Here is a 21412-nt window from a genome sequence, read left to right on the forward strand (position 1 = left end):
TCCAGTAATAAAGTGTGCATGTTAGTAGCACATATAACAAGAAAAACAGGGAAATCCAGCAATCAAGCGAAAACATTTGTTGACATTAAACGTGTATCTTTTTTCTGGAGCGATCGGGACATATGTTATTGCTAATATTCAATCAAATGTATTCCGAAGAACTGCTGCTGGTGGGCTGATTTTTTGGCAACTGATCCGTTACTTGTGCAAGATCTATTACTGCAAATCCTTTACAGTCTGCTCTACGCTTATGAGGTTTTAGGGCTGGTTGGTGACTGAGGAAAAAATGAGAGCTGGTGTGATTTGTTTGAAGATTAGAGCCAATAGAAACCGCAGCCTGTGATAACATCCATCTGCAGGGAGTAGGGAGTCAGAAGAGAGAGCGCAGCAGCAAGCTAAAGCTCACAGCTGGCAGTCTCGAGGTAGAAGACAGCAGCAACAGCAGCGCGTCATTAGTACTTCCTCGTCGCTAAGGGCACATGGCACTTTTCCTGGTAACCAGGGAGTGAAACTGGAAACCTTATGGTGGTTTAATACTCCTGCGTTTAGGGTTATACCTGAAAAAAGGAGAGAACATTCAGTGAAACTACTCTGCAGTTTCCAGCTTTCAAAAGGTACGTGACTGTTCATAAAATGTAAATTCTCACTATATTCAGTGCCTGTTACACAGATTTATGCTAGTTTTATATGAGTGTATATAGTTACATATGTGCCTGCCTGTCACTACTTAACCTTCCCGTATGCACTGTAACCCGTCCCTTAAGCCAGTGAAATGTATAGGGGCTAGACAGCTGAAAGGTCAAGTCCCAGTATCTGGAAATAGTCCCACGCTTTCACATATTTCAACAGGTTATATCCTCGGAAATAGACACTGTGAAAAAAGAGAGAACGGGGCAGGCGGTTTTGTCTTAAATGCAATTTAATTCACTTTTGATGATCGGATGCCTAAATTCAGCTTTAATGGACTTTGCTAACGCCCAGCAGTTGTCTTATTTGTGCGTTATTATTCTAAGTAGTGAAGAACTCCTGAAGAAAGTCAAAAGTATGGAATGTATTAATACCTTTACTTGCTAACAACTGTTAGCTGTCCTTGTACTATAGTACCTCATAGAAGCACACTCAACGTGCAATTTGTTCATTTTTGTATGAGTTCAGTACTCGGTTTTCACAAAATTTAGCGTCACTAGTCTCACTGCCACTTGTACTCTGTGCAGCTTGATTTTTTTCAAAGTTGAAATGTGAGCCAGTCATGCTGCCTTTGAATGCATGCAAATAAATGGTCAAGTACTCATTAATTTGTAGCCTGGGCAGTCCAGTGGTTAAAATGAAGTGTGCTGCGCTTTAAAACAGCCTGTTAACGGTGACAGGTAGTATGGCTTTACATTTTGTAAAAATCGAGGACAGGAAAAGAACGGGAAAGATCGAGTGTTACGTTAACATTTGATTCTACCAGAAAGATGGTTTTGGGGCAGAAGCCGCTGTCAGTTAAATTGCTGACCGTCCTAGCCTTCGTAGATACTGCAGGGTCCAAGCAAATGCACGAGATTGTTTTTAAATTGACCACATTTACTGTATCTACCCCGATATGTTTTTTTTATTATAATTATTTTCCATACCACCTGGTCATTCCCTTCACTGAGCCAGCTTGGAAAGAAGCCTGTTCTTTTCAGCTCCAAATTGCTGATAACTACAGACTTGTCTCCATTATGTGCATTATTTTCAAAATGTTAGGAAAAAGACTTGAGCATATAGCCTTCTAACAGCTGACAAACATAGCTTTCATTCAGGTTATGGAACGCTGACTGCTTTTTGGAATCCCATGAACACTATTCATAAAAATGTAAATGGTCTAATTACTAGTGTTACATTTTTTTATTTGGAAAGGTGCTATTGATAAGCTCATAGATCATCCTCCCAACAGTATCTCATTAAGCGAAAGTTCCTCCTCGTTTTGAGTCTTAAAAATTCTACGTTTTGTGCTATTCCATTTTAAAAGGGATTGATCCACATTCTTTGTTAAGACTTTTTTTTGGAAAATATCAGTGATAAACCATGCTGAAACATACTGACTCGTTTTATTTCATTAAAAGAACTCCTGAAGTATGTATGAAGAAATAGTTAATAACCATGATGTATACTCCATAGCTATAGTTTGTAGTGAGTGCTTCATATTTTGACACTTTGTTCCTCTACCTTTTGGGCATGAAAGGTTGAAAGTTTTGACAATTATATTTATTTGATGGTCCACTGACTTTATTCTGCAGTTATTTGAATAAAGGATGCTGTGAAATTAAACTCCTCTTCCTGTTCTTATGCAGTACTAGCCAGTCTGGTGTGACAGAAGGTTTTTGTTGTTCATCATTAATCTATCTAGGAATGCAAATGTCTGTGCTTTCTTCATACAGATGATGTGCATCTTTGCTCAGGTTTATACTGCTAATTAATTTCTTTAGGAAATTCTGGGCATATTATAGTACATTACACGCACATAAATTGAACAAAAACGTGCACTATGGTTGTTGATTTCTTTGCCAAGACATTATCAGTCCTGCCTGATTGCAGCACATCTTTCCTGATTTCATACCTAAAGATTGTTCAAAAGGTCAAATATCTATGCACTTAGTTCAATCCTTTACTTTCATTCTGGCATTTTCTAGACTGGTGCTCAGCTAGACTTCAATGGTAGTTTGGAGTCTGCCAAAGTATAAATATTTTGGCACTGCAGCTAAACAAGTTATTTGTTGGCTGAGGAGTCATCTTCCTGTCTCACATGGACTACAGCCTCCACTTTACTGCAGATGCCTCCACTGTCAATTTCCGCATGCCTCAGCCAATGCAGACTAAGACCGCAAAGCTTGTTTTAGCTGCTGCAAGAGAGCACATAGGCAATCAGGGTTTAAGAGAACAGGATGGCTCTTTGGTAAGGAATGTGCATATAGTACCATTTCTTTCCTGCTTTATAAACAGACCCACCCACTCCTGGACACCGAATCTCCACAGAGGCACTGATAGCCTCTCAGCTGCACCTCAGGACTTTTGATTATCAATATTTAATCCTAATTGTTCATAGAATTAAAACTAGTTAGGTCATAAGTCCTTTTTATCCTGTGTTTTTTTGTTTTAGACATTGACCTTCTACTACCTTTTAAGAGGTATCAGGTATTGAGTCTTTTGCTGGAAAGTTGTTTGTGTGTTTTATTGAGTAAAGTAGATGCAGGTGTTGTGGTAAATAATTCTCGATTAACTAGTGTGTCACATTTAAATGTTGACTATGTTTATCTGTTGTCCTAATAAAACTTGAACATAAAACTCTAGTTACTTTATTTTTGTTGTATCTATGCTGTTCACGGTTCTAATTATGAAATCTTAAGATTAATGTTTCTTATAAACCTTTTACATATTGCTTCCTATTTTGTCTTCAGTCTGAGAAGTGGTTAAAATATCTCTAGAAACTGTCCACTTACCAGGTCGATGATTCAAAAAATATGCAAATAAATAAATAAATAAATATTTAAGTATGATTGGCAACATTGCTGTGTTATCTAGTATACTATAGGAAATGCATTAAGTAGTTTAAATTTCAAACACTTTAAGCAATATCTTGCACTCATTTATATATGTTTTGAGAAAGACAAAGTATTTTTCTTCCTATTTCAGTGAGGAACAGGGCCACTACAAGTTAAGGTAGGGGGTTCTTTTACTTTTCAGCATTGTATGGATTAGGTAAAAAATTTCTGGTATGGTTCAGCAGTTAATTAAATTTTTTCTTGTATTCTTCCCTCTCCAAAGTTTTTTTTCTTTGCCTTTGATATAGCCACACCCATCGCTCCTCTCACAAGCATTGTGTGAAACCAGCAGTACAGTACCTTTACTAAATTGTAATAAAAAGTAAATTTACTCTAACTTATTATTTCCAAAGTGATTGTTGTTAAACAGTTGTTTCTTAGTCTTGTATATGGTGGTTCTTAACTGAAATCTTCTGGTATGGTTAACCTACTACGATTTTCCATATCAGTATGCCCCTTTTGTGTCTTAGGCTTTTCAGGACTGTTGTTACAAAATCTTCCTATTCTCTGTGCCCCGGAACACATGTGGGTCCTAAACTTATTACTTCTTCACTGTTTTTAATCTGACAGCAGCATACTTGTTGAAGCACGTTTGCTTGATTGTATCATTGTTTAGCTGTTGCCCAGCCACAGATGACACTTACAGAGCTGAAATATTATGCTGCATGTCCTGCATCAATCTAATCACTTTACAAAACCATAGTACAAAGTATGTATGTTACAACTTCATGTTAAGTTACAGGTCAAAATGCAGTCCACCTGCATTTAAAATAGTGTGGTAGAGAGGTATAAAAGGACAAATTAAAGACAAGTAAACAGAAAATTCAGAAGTGAAGCAAGATTACAGTCCAAGATTACAGTCTCCCCTCAGATGTGCACTTGACTATCATACAGAATCCAGTGAGTTTCTGAAAAACATTGGTGATGCATGTTTCATTACTGCAGTGATTACATTTTCAGTTTAAAATGGGTAACTGTAAAAAGAGTATGAAAATTCATCTAAAAGAGAGTCTTAGAAAGTCCAACCATCCATCCATCCATCCATCCATCCATCCATCCATTTTTCTACAATCCATTTTTATTCTATACAGGCACATAGGAAATCTGAAGCCTATCTGACTGCCATTGGATGCCAGGTATTGAAACCCACACTGGACCACAGCCACTGAATGCAGGGCACTGAAACACACTCTGGACAGCTTTCTCATCCATCACAGAGTACATGTGCTGTCTTTCGCTTGCAGACTGCATACATGCCTACAGACAGTTTGGAGAATGCCACTTCATGTACTGCATTTATTTAGCAGATAGGGAGCAACAACAGCTGTTGAGGGGGGGACCCATGTTGAAAGTCATTCAGACTGTGCACATAAGGCACACCAGCTGAGACTTGAACTGGAGAACTTTTAGAGCATCTGCTGTCTCCATTTAGTTTATGCAAACTATATTTTATTATGAAACATTAATTTTTTCAAGTCTACTCTCAGTCATATTATATGAAAGATTGAGGTGAGGTCACATTATTAAGGTAAATGACTGAGGATAGATGCTGCATACTCAAAAGACAGAATAAGAGAGGATGCAAGGGCCTAGATGTTCGCATATTCATATTGTTCAGGCAATGTTTTCTGCCCTTTTCTGTATTGCTGTGAATGCTATGATTTATTATCAAATGTTCTGATACAATGCAAGAGTTTCAATTTACCCCAACTATTTTTTTTTTAGTTTTTAAAGGGCAGGCAGGGTAACTTGTGAAGCCAGCATTCAAGCATATGAAAGCAATTAGCATAGTGACACCCATCTTTCATTTGAATTTTCTCAGCCTAGTTTACTTATGTCTTTAAAATTACTTAACAGTGTAGGGTAGAAAAGTGTTCTGATTCTCAGTATATGCTATGCATCCTCCCTGGTTATGTTTGTAGAAGATGTGCATGGACTGTTATGTGTCTGGGATCAACCACAAAAAAACACTTATTTGTTGGTAATTAAGGTTGCCTTTGAACCAATTTACAACCAGTATGCTAATATAATGTAATTGTGAAAGCCAAGCTGCAGTATATTCTACTCTTAAGCATGCTTACTGGGGTAAATATTGAGATGACTTTAGGATTATAGTTTTTCGCATTTATTCAATATCACGGTATATATTTCAAGCTTTTAACTGTTATTTTTTGTATGAAAGCTGGTCAGTTTGGCTAGTTGTTGTTTCAAATTGTTTCTAGGACCATCAGTTGTTATACTTTTAACAAGTTTTGTCTTTTTGTTAAATGTTTTGTTACACCTACACAAATAGTCTGCATTACTTCCTTTCCATAATTTAACCATTCTCACCGTAGAACAGCAGTGGCGACATTCCGGCTTTTCTGTTTTCTTTCTCTGCTTCTATTACCCATCTGGTTTCCTTACCTCTTCGTGTACATAAAAGTATTTTTGCATGTCTAAACTTATTTCTTCCATAAACATTATTAAATCCTTCTCATGGTACCATATCCCCCTCAGTTTCTCTAACCTTTTTTAAATATCTGTACAATTCTAAAACTGTACTGTGTCTTTACATTGTAATTTTCTACAATGAATATATTTCATCATTGCTCAGTGTGTAAAAAGTTAAGACTTGGTATGCTTGTATCCAGATTCTTGAAAATCTACATGTCCATGTGTTAGGTCAGCTAAAAAATCCATATCCTCATCTGATGTCTTAATAGTTAAGTTTAACTCAAACTACTGGCTGATAAATTTACCTCTAACTTTACCCCTCTCTCCTTTGTCTGTCCCTCAAGATATATATGAAACTGGCTCACCTCCAGCTATCACACAATACCAAGTCCTAAAAGTGCTATCAAATGTTAAGAATATTGCATCGATGGGTGCTGACAATATTCCTGGATGCCTCTTAAAAAGCATGAAACATGATTTAGCCACCGCCCTAACAAAACTGTTCAGTCTCAACCTCCATGCAGGTTTTGTACCAAGTGAATTGAGAACAGCTGCAATCATTCTCCTACACAACGGAGGACCTTCCACAGATCTAGGCAACTACTGACCCATAAGTCTGACCAGCCTTATATGCAAAGTCATGGAAAGACTTATGTAATTAAAAAATCAGGACATAGAGAACCATCTGACTCTGTGTCCACCTCATTTTGGATTTGTCAAGGGAAGGTAAGGCATACGCAACCTGGTGGATTTGTTTGAGAAGGTTACCAAAGCAATGGGTGAAGGCAAATGGTACACACTACATACCTTGACCTGGCCAAAGCTTTTGACACAATTCTCCACTCAGGGGAGCAACAACCTATGTCACTTGATGGATTGCCAGCTGGCTCACAGATAAGACTCAGATAATGAAACCAGGGGGAGTTACCTGCAAAAAGAGAACAGTCACCAGTGGAGTCCTCCGGGTCTCTATGCTGGGCTTCTCCTGTTTGGCATCTACTTTTCTGAAGTAAAAGCCAATACCAAAGGGCTCTAGCTGACTATGTTTGCAGATGACCACAAGCTAGGAGCAGTCATTGAATCCCCAAATGACTTAGCCAACCTGCAGGAAGGTTTGTCCCAAGTAAATAACTGGTGCCAAAATCACATACTGAAACTAAATGCCAAAAACACATTATTGTATCCCTTGAGAAGTCATCTACCCCAGGGAAATACCACATTGGCAATACTCCCATAAGGGTTAATCCAGTTATGCAGGATTTGGGAACTTATGTGGACAGTGATCTAATGTTTGACTAACATGTGTCTATTGTTGTTGGAAAGTCCTTCTATATTGCACAGCTTATAAACAAAGAGATTGTGTCTAAATCTGGGGATGCCATTGTCCCCCTTTACTCAGACCTCATTAGCCCAGTCATTGAATATAATGCCCTCTTTGGCATGTATCTGCCCAAACACATGCAACAACTGGAATGCTCACAGAGATACCTTACTAAAGGGATACAAGGCCTAAACAACATGTCCTACATGGGTCAACTCAAAGTCATGACATTATACTTTGTATCCTACAAACTGCTAAGAGGTAACCTGTGTCTGGCATACAAGACATCTTCTGACCCATTACTGATGGATTTACTGAGCATCAGCAAGTCAAGTGACACTGACATTCTCAGTCTAGGGATCTAAATCTTTTCTGCAATATCAACAGAACAGCTTGGACTAACAGGTATTTCTCACAGAGGATACTGCTGCTGTGGAACATCCTTCTCATCGACGTAAAACAAAGTTCATCCATATCCATTTTCAAGAGCAGCTTAGATCTGTGGATGGGAACCAAAATTTACTCAGGACTGCCCCTTGTACTGCTAATAGACAAAAGCAGCTCCTAAAAGCTTTATGCCATGCATGGGTCCCCTCAAATTATATATTGTATGATCCCAATTATTCTCATTGGGGTAATATATAATCACTGACCATGGGGTGGGTAAGGCCAATCTATAGCCAAATAAGGTAGGTTATTTTGAGCACAATAAGGGAAATTGTCTAGGCTTAATATGGCCCACAAGACCAGTTAAACTAGTACTTACCTATGAAACTGTGAAACTATGAAATGCCTTTTAACATTTGGGTAGCATTTCTACAGAAATACCATTTGTATTGTCTCTAGTACTACCTGCAACTGACACTTATGGTCCAAGACATTTGTCTACATATCAGAGACAAATGAGATGTGAAATGTGTATAATGGTTGCAGTGATTATCATTCAACAGTCTTAATGCAAGATAGTTTCTGTGATTCCAAGACATTTCTGTGCATAGTGAAGCACTAACTAACACATGTAGTGTCTGTCCACAGGTTGTGGCTGATCCACAGACAATGCTAATTAATACGTTTCATTAGTTGATAGTTGTGAGATTCATCTAGGAATGCCAATAAGTATGAGGTGATTAAAATGCCATGATTTTTGTGGGGAGGGGGGTTGTATGTGTATGCTCCCACTAACATTAAGATTAGATGACTCAGGAATTTGTATTTAATATGAGTAGTATGGCACAAAGGTTTTGCAATTATTTTTAGCAAACTAATCATTCATTTAGAAATACAATAACATTTTATATTTTTCCCTTCAAGTCTGACAATTTTACTTTAATTTATGGAACTTATACAAGTTGTCCTGAACTTGTAAGGACAGGCTGTGGGATACATCTTCCACCCTTCACATTGCTTTATCATTATCACGTTAGTGCTTGTTCTTGAATAATCACAGCATCGCTGATACAAAGACAAATCACAAATTTTCATTTAATATGCACAATATTAGGTACATATGTACTTCGGAATACATTAATTTAGTCGAGTGCACATTGCTCAGTCAATCATGCAGTTCACTGAGTTTTATCCACGATTCGAATTTCGTAATGCTGAATGGTCAGAATGTCATAAACATCACCAAATTCAACATTTCCAACTGCTCTACCACCTAGCAAGTGCTACTGTGGGTAAAAACGGGGGGGGGGGGTGATATTTTGTGATTCGCAACAAGTGTGATCGCTTTTTTGAAGTTTTGCCGCACTGCTTTCGGCAATAACCCGATCGTCCATCCACTGACAGATCAAATGCATGTATACCATGCACTGCATCTTTCTTTTTGTTAATGTAATTGGATATTAACTTTTTGCCAATTTGTGTATGTTCACTGGTTAATTCCTTTAAGATGTATTGTAGAGGTCCCACAAATAAACAGCTTTTGCTTTCTTTTTGCAGTAACCTTTGTGCAAAGCTGCACTCATGCTCCTAGGAGTGAATCTCTTAATATAATATGTCAAAAACTTCAGTGGTAAAGTATGAGTTGTGGATTTAAATAACTAGCTGTATTAGTGGTAAGACTGATATGTTGTACAACATGAAAGAGAGATGTTGGTACTGTTCTGCTTTGGTTAGTCCCCTTTTGGAATATTCATGGTCCCTCCATGAACAGATGTTCACACCACAATTTTGCGATTCAGTCAGTTGCCAGTGCTCTTCTTTCCTTAATCCACATCTTTGCCACAGTAACAGCAAAGCATTTCGGTAAGCGTACAAGCATTGTCCATAATGGATGGCTGCATAAACTACAGTGATTTTGATACATATCTTATTACAATACCTTTCTTGTATTAAAGGTCTATGTTAAACTGTTTTTGTAATATATTTATCTTAAAATGTCATTTGCAGTCTTTAGAATGAGAGTATCCTCTACCTGTTAAGCCTCGTCTTCTGTGTGTTATGCATATATAAGTAGCACTGTACTCAGGGACAGTTTATAAGATAAGTTAAGTCATCTTCTATCAGTTCAACTGAAGGAGTGTGGTTGCTGATTTTTTTCACCTGTAGTTCAGACAGAAAAAAAGGACACAATCTTCTAAATAGACTAACAGTGTCAGTAGCACAACAGGTAGCACTCTTGTGGTTTGTGCAGAAGGCTGTGAGCTCTATTCTTGCATCAAGTAGACTGATTTCTCACATTGCAGGTCAGCATAAGGGGGTGTTGCACTCCTGACTATGTTATCCTTCAGATGATATCCTAAACTGAGGTCCCATTTGCTTGAGTTGGTGCTAGCTGACATGGATGTAAAAGAACCCACAGCACCTACTGAAAAGAGTGGGGGAAGTTCCCAGGTAGTATAAATGCCACCTCTGGCATCCCCTGAAGAGAGCCTACTAGCCTACTGGGACTAACTCTGTGAACACATGATAAATAAGGTAAAATAAATAAATTATCTGCATGAGATTCTACAACCTTGGGCTATTGAATAAAGTTAAATAGAAGGGAACAAAGTCATCCTACAGTGTCTCAGATTTGCTTTCTGATTATATGACTTCTGTCTTACTACACTTACAGTATTGCTGTCTAAAGGTACTCGGACATTTATATCAGTCATAATATAAGCAAAGCTAATGCTTATTATTTTTTGTTTTGTAAGAGTCAAATTACTGCTGCATTTAGAGAACTGGACTTAATGATGTCCGTAAGCAATAATTAATTTATTACCATCCTGTCACATTACTATCTTATTGCATCTCAATAACTAGGATTAAAATCTGAGTTGGCCTGTGTAATTTTTAACTCTATTTAACTCTTATTTGAGTGGTATTCTATGCTGGCGTGACAAGGAATCATGCATGCATTAAAATCAGTAAATAGGCATTACTATGATCTGATACTCCATAACAAAGTGTATTAACTGGAAACACATTTGTATTGTTTGATAAAACAGGTACAGCAGTATGATGCATTGTACTTATAGCAGGCCTTAGGCATAGGCCAACTAGGCAGTCACCTAGGGCGCTGCTCTAGTAGGAGCGCTTTTCCACTATTTATTTGGTGTAAATAGACCAAGATGGGGGCGCTGGGTAGTGTGCTGGAGGGGTGCCATGAGCTCTTTTGCCTAGGGCACCAGTTGACCTAAGGCCATTCCTGATTGTACTGGATGATAATTTTCAACTCTGTGTGTTAAATAAGTAATAAGCAAGAATACCTTTTAACTTAGATAATGTCTGTGCCATTTATTTGGTGAAACTGGCTTTTTACCACAGAAATGCATGTAATAATATATCATGTTAGTCAGGCAAAGTGTCCCCCAATGGCATAAAAGAAAATGTCTTGTGGAAAAAGTGACTGGATTATTTATAAAAACTGAAATTTATAATGGAGCACAATGAGGTTTCCCAAGCAGTAACTAAGAGAGTTCAATACAGATTTTTTTTTAAAAAAAAAAAGATCCTTGTTGAAGAAGAGGAAGTATATGTTTTTAAGATATGAATGGACAAAGTCAGTGGAATTTTGATGGAAAGCTTATATTTCTCAGAATGTCATTAACATCTGGCATTGCCTACTGTGACGGTAAAAAATAGCAGTGTCTTAATTTCTAAAGCAGTATTGAAAAGGCCATGGGGAATATGTTGTTAAGGTTTTCAAAGAACAAGAACTGGTTGCATTCATCCTGATAAATGCAAGTATCTGTGTGATTTTTAGTAATAATTTGGAATAATCACTGCCACGTGGCAGAAGGTGAGGAAAAGAAGAGCAACAAGGTTGATTTTTGTACTATTTGTAAAATAAGTCAGTCAAGTGTTGTGATACTTTCAACAAGATATTTCGCAGAAAATGTACATTAAAAGGGATGAATGTGACATATTTTCTTTGTTTTACTGTCTGCCTTTTAAGAAAGAAGAGGACATTAGCATTTTAGAAACACTGAAATGGAGTTATCAGGACATAACAGTACAGTTCTCAGCATCGTGCAGGGTAGCAAGCATTTGTTACATTTCTAAGTTTACAAGTCTCAGTTCAGGCCATGGTCAGGTTTTTTTACATTATTGTTTTATGTATTTTTCTAGTTTTAGAACATGCCCTGCAAACATTTAAATACCTTCTTAAATAAAGCATGACTCTTCGTATTTTTTTACAGGGACTGCTTTACTTCACTCTGTCTATTATTCCCATCTCTATGCATTGCCAGGAAATGATAGAGACTGCTTTCACTGAGTATGATGCCATCTGTGGGTGAAGCAAAGTGTCCTCAAAGGGACAGATGCATTTAAGTGTCTTCAAAGACAGGGTTACAACACATTTCTTGACTTATGTTGCACATAGTTCCATAAGTGTCACACTGATTAATGGGACAAGATGTGGATGGAGACATTCCACACATTCCTTAAACAATTTCTTTGCTGACAAGCTCTATGCTTGGTGCAGTTGCTAGTTCTGGTTCAGTTGCTAGTTCTGGTTATAATACACTAGTACTCTCCCATTACACAACAGCAAATATCTTACCTTTCTGTGCAGATGTATCCATGTTAGACTGAGGTACATTAAGGCTGAAAAGTTGTAAACAATGTGTGTCACATAGGAGGATATATATATATATATATATATATATATATATATATATATATATATATACATACATACACACACACACACACACACACACACACACACACACACACACACACACACACACACACACACAGTGTTTCTTAATGGAGTGTTTGTCCTGTTTGTAGTGTAGCCCAGAAATCTTAATCTGATATTCTGACAATAGTATATATAAACCCCAACATGAGACAGAATAGCACTATCCTTTCCTACTCCCACTTATTTCAGCATGTTTTTCATGCTATAACAGTGCTGTGAATTATACTGTCTGTACATCTGTGGCCAATGTCAGCATTAACAAAGCCACCAACACAATGTCTTATATTCAGACGTAGCCATTTGGTTGGCATAAATTAAGTGCTTTGTCTGAAAACATATTAAACATCTGAAAATATATATTTAAATTATTAAAGGAATAACTTTCTGAAAACCTTGAAATTAAAACTTCTAAACAATGGCATAAGTGTTAGACCTTCTTTATTTTTAAAATATATACATCAGTTATGCATCATGGAAGAAATGGAAAGAGATGATCCGCTGTGGTGACCCTTAACGGGAAAAGCCGAAAGAGGATGATGAGTTATGCATCATAGTTAAACATCTGAAAAGAAAATTCACTTCATGATAAAGACTACCTTAAAAAACAAATTATTACACTGTTTGTAGTAAAACACACACACACACACACACACACACACACACACACATACATACATACACACAGTATTATTATAAATGCAGCTTTGTACGAATACTTTTTATAGCAATCAGATTACTAGTTTATAAAGATATACTGGTAAGATACCTAAACAGTGTATAGACAGGCAAAATGTAAAGTTAAGGTGAGGATACAAGAACATGAAAAAAAATATATATGTTTATAGAATGAATCTAACAAGTTGTAAATCTTGTAGATATTTACACATGATACACACACACAGGGAACGTTCACTAATTTAAAATTTCTAGTACTGGTAAACCATATCTGCCAAATGGTGGCTATGGAAAACTAACTTTGAGTAGGCTGCTGGAAGCTAAATTTATTTTTAAATATAATAACGCAGTGCCAGAGGGTTGAATGTAGATATGTCCTGGAGATATTTAATCAAATGTAATATAAATATAACTATATCACTGGTGACTGACCACTCATACAAAACTGATTTTTCTTAGAAAAAAATGGAAACATAAGAAAAATGATTTCAAATGTTGTCACCTTTGTTTGACATGAAATATTTATTATATTTGTATCTTAATTACTGACAGTAAGAAGAATAACATGCACCTGGTCAATATACAGAAGTAATGGATTTTAGAATATTTGAAATAATGATGTTTCTGTTTAAATGGAAATATATTAGGTGGGCTGTAATGAAGTGGAAATTGCAGCTTTAGAAGGAGTTTACAGATAATGAAATAAAAGAAAAAAAAAGAAAAAAAGTTCTATTTATCCAGTGGTAATTGTTGTTTGTGCATGCTGGCAAAAGAGAGTGTTTTGCTTTGTAGGTGTAAATATTGTGCTTGTACTCATTGTGACTCTGGACAGCATATTATGGGAGAATGGTTTTAAGTGCTCTGATAAAATGTTATATATACAATTCAAACCATTTCTCATTGGATATTAACAATGCTGATGCTTTTATTTTGAAATGCCTGTGAATTGACAACATTTTCAGTTAATCAGACCGTAACATGACCAGCTATACTAAACAAATTATTCTGCATGGTTTGTCCTGTTATATTCCCTCCTTTCATATAAGGTGATTTGATTAATTTGCAGTTGTTTTCACTATATTCAGGACTATGATATTAGGGCTTTATTGACCAGATCTGACTCTCTGTCTCTGTCTTTTTTTTCTTTTGCATATTTATTTTAATTTTCTATAGTAGATGATAGGAAATCAACCATAGATTGTGTGATTGTGCAGCACACTGAAATAAATATCCATTGGTTTCAGAAAGCATTTAGCCAATGTCAATTTTAACTACATAATTTTGGATGCAATTTTTGGGGTCATGTTATGCATCATTACCAGATAAAGCTGTGGAAAGTGAGACAGAAAGGATGGTGATTAATCATTTACTACAGTATATTATTTTATGTCATCATTATTGTAAGATGCAATGCCTCTCACTTGTTTTTCCATACCAGTCTTGTCAGAAAGTGTTGGATGGTGATGCATACACATGTGCATGCACCAAGACACACACACACACACACACACACACACACACACACACACACACACACAGACATACACACACACACAAACACACACACACATACACATTGATGGTGTACTGTTGGAAGTGTAGAGCATCTGGTTAAGACAGTGAGCTTTAAACAAGCCTTGTCCTACAGTGAGTGAGTCCAAGATTTGATTCACTCAATCTCCACTTCTGTACTGTGTAATCTGACCAAGTATGTTAGCTAACTAGACCAATGTGCTTTGTTTGCCATGTGATGATGTATTTGTGCCCAGTGGTTCTTGCCTGGTTTAATCAAGAATATAGTAAAGTAAGTCCTTAAGATCAGCAACTGCAAGTTGCACTTCTGACACGTCACTAGTTTACAGTGATCACTCTGGCATTTTAAAAAAACTGCATGAGATAACACAGAAAACCTTCACCCTGGCACAATTAAGTGCCTTTATATTGTGAGCACATAGAGGGTTATGATCAGGTCTCCAATCATAACCATATTATTATTTGGTTGAGGCATGAATGCCAAGAATTCTCCTTGAGAAATAAGCTCAGGAGGTAAATCTTGGCATCCATGATGAGACTACATAATAACTGGTTAGGATCAGTTAGACCTGATCATACCTCTTTGTAATAGATGGAGTTGTATCTACATCGTGGACTGCTAGTTACAAGAAAAAAAGAGCAAATTGTTTTTGGGTTTGAAAGTCAGTAAAGCCCTTAGCGAGTGCTATCGAACAGACATAATGTAAGTGTAGATCCCAAAGATGTTCTGTAGGCCATTGGAATTCCCCCATATTACCTGTGCATGTCCATGCCTTGTGAGAATGTGTATGTGTGTGTACATGCGCTCATGCATGTGTGTGTGTGTGTGTGTGTGTGTGTGTGTGTGTGTGTGTGTGTGTGTGTGTGTGTGTGTGTGTCTGTGTGTGTGCATGTATGTCCTATAATGGGATGGTGCATGTTTCAGGGCTGGTTCTATTTCTGCCTTGTACTCACAGAATGATAACCTCCAAATCCCATATTATCCTGAACTGGATGAAGCAGTTAAATGGATAATAAATGAAGGCACTTGATCTTACAGAACCCTGACTTTAGTTTTTCTTCAAAAATTAGTTTTCATTTGAGTGAATTTTGATATTTGTAGTAATGCTAATAGTTAGGTGAGAATGTTGTGTGCATCCTTTGATACTAATTTACTAACATTGGTTGATATGAACTATAGAACATTCTTCATATGAATTTTTATTTATGACAACAATACAAAATATTTGATCCTGAAATACAGATGCATTATGAATTTTGATGTCATATTTTTTCTTGTCAGGAGCATATGGCTAACAGAATCCTTATGCATATTATACTCCTTCAATGCTGTGGAACCTTGGCATTACTGTATTTTGAATAAGTATTACTATTTGTTTGTTTGGTTTGTTACTGTATTTAATACAGTGCTGCAGACCACTGACAAGATATTGGTGACAGAATATTAACACATGAGATGGTTTAGAAACAGTGTGTACCACTAACACTGATGCCAAATAGCATGACAACATAAAACATTCTTTACTCACCTCTTTATTGAATGTGTTTTTAGTATTATATGGCATACTGTTGCTAAGATAAGTTTGTAACTGAGTGTTCACTGGGAAGTTACCATGTCACAAAATCGTAAAACTGGCTTAGCTTTGATACACTGTTGAGTGCTTTTTAATTTTTAATGCATTTGTAATACAGCGCTGAATGACACTAGTGAGATGTTTATGATGAAGTGCTGATTCATGTGATGTGGAACTATGAAATCACTTCTTTTGTGTGGTATTCATGGTTGTCTGTCAATTAGCATTCAGCTCTTCACAGATCATCTGCTTGTTCAGAGTGTTCAGCTGTATATTCCAGTGCAAGACACTCAAATACTCATGGTTGTGTCTGTATATGTCATAACTCCAAAGTTTGGGCAATCATAGAGGCAGTGTGTGTATGGATCGAACTATGGGGGCTTGTCTGCACTTTGGGTGGTGCAGGGGAATTGCCCCCCCGAAAAAACAGAATTTGCTGTTGAGTATGTGAAACTTGAGTAGTTGGTGTTGTTTAAGTTAGTAAAGTAAATGTAGAACTAGTTCTAATTTCTGTACTTTGTGTGTGTGTCTGTGTGTGTGTGTGTGTGTGTGTGTGTGTGTGTGTGTGTGTGTAAATAAATACACACGCTAAATACACACACACACACACACACACACACACATATTCATAAGCAGGGGCAGAGGGATAAAAGCACTTACATTATCAGAAGTAGTTCACTTGTTTTCCATAAGATAGTACTGTTTCATGGTTTTATCTTTTTAATCTTTTTATTACATTTTTAAAACAAAATGAAAACAAGATATAACATTTAATGAAACATAATCAAATAACTATATACAAAGTCCATAACAAAAGTTTATATTAAGTTGTTGTGTCTTTCGGCTTTTCCCGGTTAGGGGACGCACAGCAGAACTCCAGTCCGCTAATGATTGGCAGTAGATTTTTACATGTCGAGTTGCCAGCCCTGACGCACAACCTTCAACGAAGGTACGCCCATTCACGCATGTCTCCACACAGAAGACGGTTTAGCTGAGAATCGAACAGGACAACGTCTTACTGTGAGGCGACAACGCTACTGCAGCACCACCACCGCAAAAGTTTATATTAAGCAAAACCATTAATACTATTTCAATAAATCACCAAGTTTTTGCCATGATAAATATTGATGTGTGACATTTGATGTTTTCATATAAACAATTTACAATTCTTTGTTACATACAGTCTTTGCTAAACAAACAAATTCAGTAAAATAGAGGGCATTTTTACTTTTCCAATTCTTTATAATAATTTTCCTGGCACTAGGTAGAGTGGACCAAAGGAGAGACACTTGTGTTTTTCGTATGGAATCTGGAATTTGGACATTAAGTAAAATCAAGGAATTTGTAACAATACAATTGTTCAGCCATAATGTTTTAACAAAGTTTCTAAACTGTAACTAAAAAGGAACAACCATTTTACTTTCTGTAACCATATGAAGCCAATTTACATCCAGAATCTCATCACATCTCCAATGTTTTATTTTCTCAGTTTTATTAATTAAAGCAACCTTATGAAGGGTTAAAAAGAGTCTATGTAAGTACTTCCAGGTAAAAGAAAATCTCCAATAAAATGATGAAGTAAAATTCCCTACAGATTTCAAAGATATTTTTATTTATATCTGAAAAAAACTTCATTCATTTATGTTGAATAAGTCCAATATGACAAATCAAAGACTATAAGTTCAGTCCTTACAATTCTATACATTTTTGGTAAATAAGATTTATTCTTAGTCATATCACTATCAATATTAAATAAAAAATCTACAATTTTTGGGATGGGTTTTGTATTCATATTTAAAGATACTTTTATTTTATTAATGATAAATTCCTTGAAGAGTTGTATACTTAACCAACTATTTTCCCTATATTATATCTAACCAAAATGTAATCAGCTGAATGCAATTTATTGCCATTTAGAAATTGATACCAACATTTTAAATTATTTTATTTAAGATCTAGTTTTTTGCTTAAATTAAATGATTCCTGACATCAATTAGTATAGGCAATAGGAAATATTAGAATTAACAACTCTTTGACAAAATAATTAGTTTCCATAACTCTCTTGAATGTAGTCATAAATGTAGTTAACAAAAAGAATAGAAATATAATTATTTCTAGTGTTTCTATTATGTCTAGTATTTCTAGTATTCATATAAAAATCCTCTAGGGCCCAATATATTCTATTAAAACTAAATTGTAAATTAGTATTTATTTTGAGCTTATTGTTTAAAACTAAGATTGTCTTGTGTAAAAGTTTCCAATTTGAAACATAGGAAGAACTTAGCCAATGCCTTACTATATTTATAATGGCTGACTTAGCCTATAATTCAATATTTAGAAAAACAATACCACCTTCTTCCCAACATGCAACATGCCAGTCAAAGATATTGGTTTTTGGGGATACCACAAAAACGTAAATAAAATAGAGTTTAAATATTTAAAAACCTTTTTTGGAAGGAAGCATAATCAGTAACTGTACATAACATAACATTTTTGATAAGATTATCATTTTGATCAATGTAAGTCTGTCTTCCATTGTAAAAACAATTTATTCCAGTTATTAGTTTTAGTAGTATATCAATTCAATTTTTATAATTTACCAAAACCGTATATTTCCAAATAGATGTAGTAATTCCCAAATACTTAATTTGCATATTATCCCAATTCAATTCTTTGTAATTTAAAAATGTATTTATTTTTTATTAATAAGCAATGTTTTTGTTTTATTAGGATTAAAACTTAAACATGAAATATTTTCAAAACATTTTATTGAATTAAGAATGAAAATTCAGTCACCACTTGTTAATAACATGTGATCAGCAAATAACTGAATTTTGGAAGTATAACAACCATATATGGAAAATCTCTTTATCTTTGTGTTAGATCTAATAACATTAGCAAAGTGCTCTACTGACAAAGCAAACAATAATGGAGAAAAAGGGCATCCTTGTTTTGTGCCTTTAATATTTTTGAAAGAGCTAGATAAAAATGATAATATTTTAACAAAAGATAATTTATTATACAACTTCATTATAAGTCTATACATTATGAAGAGAAATTATATTCTTTCAGCACTTTAAATAAATAAAACCAACTAACAGAATCAAACCTTTATCTAAGTCTAAGCTTATAATTGAAAGTTCTTTCTTATTCTTATTAGCAATATTAATGAAAATTGTCATATAATGTTGGCTTGTATTCTTCTATTTAAAATAAAACCAGTTTGATCATCTTCAAGTAAACCTGGCATGATTTGATTTAATCTTTTTGCCAATGTAGACATAAAAAAATTATAGTCGATATTTAAAAGAGAAGCAGGGCAGTAAGTGGAGCATGATTTTAGGTCTTTATCTTGTTTTAAAATAGGCAAAATCAATGAAAATTTCCAAGGGGAAGAATATTTGATACATTTCTTCTTCCTCTTTCGGCTCTTCCCGGTTAGGGGTTGCCACAGCGGATCATCTGTCTGCTCATGATTTGCAGTGGAGTTTTACGGTGTCAAGTTGCCAGCCCGGCGCCCAACCATCCACCGAAGGCACACACACACACGCACACCTAGGGCCAATTTAGAGTGTCCAATCCACCTACTGCATGTCTTTGGGATGTGGGAGGAAACCGGAGCACCCAGAGGAAACCCACATGACCACAGGGAGGACATGCAGACTCTGCACAGAAGGCACCGCGGCCGAGGATCCTAACTTCAAAATTTGGCACTTTAGTGAAGTTGGAGTCCAATCTTTTGTCATTTAGTTGTTGTACTTTGAGATTCCTGAATTGAAAGTACATTTGTTTCAACAGTGTTTTATAATTGTGTCTGTGTGTTTGTGTCTATATGTGTTTGTGTGTGCATATGTGTGTGAGTCTGTGTGTGTTTATATATATATATATATATATATATATATATATATATGTATATATGGGTCTACTTCATTTGCCCGACAACTCAAATGACTGACACTCATTTGCCCGACAGCTCATTTGCTCGACAAAAAGTAATCAAGGCAAAAACCTGGGATTTGCCCCCCTCCCCACTGTTGTGCAACCGTGGATTTGTTATATATAGTTGGGGGGGTGTGGGAGGCACATCACCTAGAAAGTTTGTCGAGCAAATGAGCTGTCGGGCAAATGAGTGTCAGTCATTTGAGTTGTCAGGCAAATGAAGTAGACCCATATATATATATATATATATATATATATATATATATATATATATGTATCTATATATACATATATATGTATGCATAGATGTATATATATATATATATATATATATATATATGTGTGTGTGTATATATATATATACATATATGTATATATATATATATATAGAGAGAGAGAGAGAGAGAGAGATTTTTACATGTCGAGTTGCCAGCCCTGACGCACAACCTTCAACGAAGGTACGCCCATTCACACATGTCTGCACACAGAAGACGGTTTAGCTGAGAATCGAACAGGACAACGTCTTACTGTGAGGCGACAACGCTACCGCAGCACCACCACCGCAAACGTTTATATTAAGCAAAACCATTAATACTATTCCAATAAATCACCAAGTTTTTGCCATGATAAATATTGATGTGTGACATTTGATGTTCTCATATAAACAATTTACAATTCTTTGTTACATACAGTCTTTGCTAAACAAACAAATTCAGTAAATAGAGGGCATTTTTACTTTTCCAATTCTTTATAATAATTTTCCTGGCACTAGCTAGAGTGGACCAAAGGAGAGGCACTTGTGTTTTTCGTATGGAATCTGGAATTTGGACATTAAGTAAAATCAAGGAATTTGTAACAATACAATTGTTCAGCCATAATGTTTTAACAAAGTTTCTAAACTGTAACTAAAAGGGAACAACCATTTTACTTTCTGTAACCATATGAAGCCAATTTACATCCAGAATCTCATCACATCTCCAATGTTTTATCTTCTCTGTTTTATTAATTAAAGCAACCTTATGAAGGGTTAAAAAGAGTCTATGTAAGTACTTCCAGGTAAAAGAAAATCTCCAATAAAATGATGAAGTAAAATTCCCTACAGATTTCAAAGATATTTTTATTTATATCTGAAAAAAACTTCATTCATTTATGTTGAATAAGTCCAATATGACGAATCAAAGACTTTAAGTTCAGTCCTTACAATTCTATACATTTTTGGTAAATAAGA

General features: G+C 35.6%; 1 protein-coding gene across 2 annotated transcripts in view; it reads left to right on the forward strand.

The window, feature by feature from the left end:
• The first annotated feature begins 361 nt into the window (after positions 1 to 361).
• GREM2 (gremlin 2, DAN family BMP antagonist) overlaps positions 362 to 21412 on the forward strand; it is a 160472-nt gene continuing 139421 nt past the window's right edge. The window contains exon 1 of one of the 2 annotated variants that reach the window (XM_044059230.1): positions 362 to 614. The gene's annotated coding sequence lies outside the window, so the exon portion shown is untranslated. The remainder of the gene's footprint in view (positions 615 to 21412) is intronic. The other variant, XM_044059222.1, reaches the window with a different exon arrangement.

The sequence above is a fragment of the Protopterus annectens genome, chromosome 1.part2, assembly GCF_019279795.1.
Source record: "Protopterus annectens isolate FY-2018-M chromosome 1.part2, PAN1.0, whole genome shotgun sequence".
NCBI classification, from domain to species: Eukaryota; Metazoa; Chordata; order Ceratodontiformes; family Protopteridae; genus Protopterus; species Protopterus annectens.